The sequence below is a fragment of the Colobus angolensis genome, unplaced genomic scaffold (assembly GCF_000951035.1).
Source record: "Colobus angolensis palliatus isolate OR3802 unplaced genomic scaffold, Cang.pa_1.0 Scaffold308, whole genome shotgun sequence".
Classification (NCBI taxonomy): domain Eukaryota; kingdom Metazoa; phylum Chordata; class Mammalia; order Primates; family Cercopithecidae; genus Colobus; species Colobus angolensis.
In genome coordinates, this window is record NW_012116355.1 from 698,082 (window position 1) to 700,040 (window position 1,959).

The 1,959-nt window shown below is 49.7% G+C and overlaps 1 protein-coding gene across 2 annotated transcripts in view; it reads left to right on the forward strand.

The window, feature by feature from the left end:
* Positions 1-1,959, forward strand: part of FAM214B (family with sequence similarity 214, member B) — a 12,204-nt gene that overhangs the window by 2,685 nt on the left and 7,560 nt on the right. The gene's annotated exons all lie outside the window — the stretch shown is intronic.

A 1,959-nucleotide genomic window follows, 5' to 3' on the forward strand; every position in this document is an offset into this window, starting at 1 on the left:
TTTGAGACAGAGTCTCATTCTGTCACCCAGGCTGGCGTACAGTGGCATGATCTCACCTCACTGCAACCTCCGCCTTCTGGGTTCAAGCGATTCTCCTGCCTCAGCCTCCTGAGTAGCTGGGATTACAGTTGCGCACCACCACACCCAGCTAATTTTTATATTTTTAGTAGAGATGGGGTTTCACCATGTTAGTCAGGCTGGTCTCGAACTCCTGACCTTGTGATCTGCCCACCTTGGCCTCCCAAAGTGCTGGGATTGCAGGCGTGAGCCACCGTGCCCATTAGTAAGGCCTCTTGGTTGTACCCTGCTGCTTTCCCAGGGTACATTGAGGCCTGGAATATCTTTGATCCTTCACCCTGAACTATTGTCCTCTGACCTTTGTAGGTAACTAAGGCCTGGCCTATGGTAGTGGCAGAAAGATAGAATAAGGTGGGGTTGCTAAGGGATTACTTTTTTTCCTACAGTGTTCTATGTTTCTGTTTTCCTAGTAAGTTTTTATTAAGGCAAGTAGGCTCTTACATTGATACACTGTAATTTTGACAAGGGCATTGAAAATTTCCTTAATCCTGTTCCTTACACTAGGGAACCAGCAAGGAAGTCAGTCCTCTTGAAAAAGGTGGTCTAGGGTGAGGTAAAGAGAAGGGAGCTTAGAGGGACTGTTACTTGCTTGTGTCTTCTAAGTCTAGGAATGAGGGACTAGGGGGAAGAGGAAGGAGCCTCTTTTTACTATCTAGTGATAGAACCTCAGGACCCCGGGGGGTCCACAACACAGGCAAGGCAGAAACAAGGACCTTGGGCTCTCTGTGGCCTCCGAACTGCAGAAGAATGGACTTTTCCCTCTTTGGCTCTGATGTTTGCCTCCTACTTCTGTGAAGGACCAGGAGAAAAAGCTTCCTAGACCCAAATTGTCTGACTTGCTGACAAGTGCAGAGGGCAGGGGAGACAGGACTATTGATTTTCTTAGGTTGCCTCTAGAGTACTCTCTAGAAATTGTCTTTGAATGCTCAATCCTTGCAAAAGTTTCCATCCCGGTCATTTAAAGAGTAGGAGGACAAGGGTTAAAGGATGCTGGTTCTGCTGCCATTTGATTTGACTGGGTCTGAACTGGGCTGGGGCCCAGTGACTCAGTGGGAGGGTAGATAGTTTTGAGGGAGCTGTGAGTCATGGGGTTAAGCTCCATCACAAAAGTTGGGCTCATTTCCCATATTCTGGGCAGAAGCCCTCCTATCCCACTTCCCTGTGTGCTGTCTCCTTGAACATGGGCCTGTGAGTAGAAAGAGTGCTAGCAGAAGGGATGGGGCAGCCTGATCTCAGAAAGGGAGTTTACAGGCACAAAGAATAATGCTGGTCCCTAAAATTAAAATGTATCCCTATCTTAGGAATCCGGGGGCTCCTCTAAAGAAGGCAAAAGAACATCAATTTAAGAGTAAGAGTGGGAAAAATACCACTTCTTAGCATGGACGGAGATAGGGTCCCACCTCAGGCCTTTTTCTTCTCTGGCATGAAGGAAGCTTCCTAGGCTTCACTAGTTCTCCAGCTCTTAAGCTCTGGTTTGGAAGGTGGGGAAAGACAAATGGGAGCGAGGGTATTTGGGGTCTGAGGTCTGGTATAGACAGCAGGCAGACTTTGAGGGTTGTCAAACTGTGTCTTTAAAGCCCTCGGGTTTCCTATTAATCGGCCTGGAAGGAGGAAGGGCGGGGGAGTAGGATGGAGGGGTAAGATGTGGGAGGCCTACGCCTTTGAAAGGGTTAAATGGGCAGGGCAGGGTGTTGCTTTGGACTCCAGCAGCTGACGGGTTAAAGAGACAGGCGGAGCGACCTTGGGTAGGCCTACCCTTGTGGACCAATAAGCGTGTGCCTCTTGGAGGGGGCGTGCCTCGCACTTGAGGTCGCGAGGAGGCTGGCTTCCTATGGACCAATGAGCATGGTCGCTTTCCAGGGAGGGCGTAGCCTAAGGGGG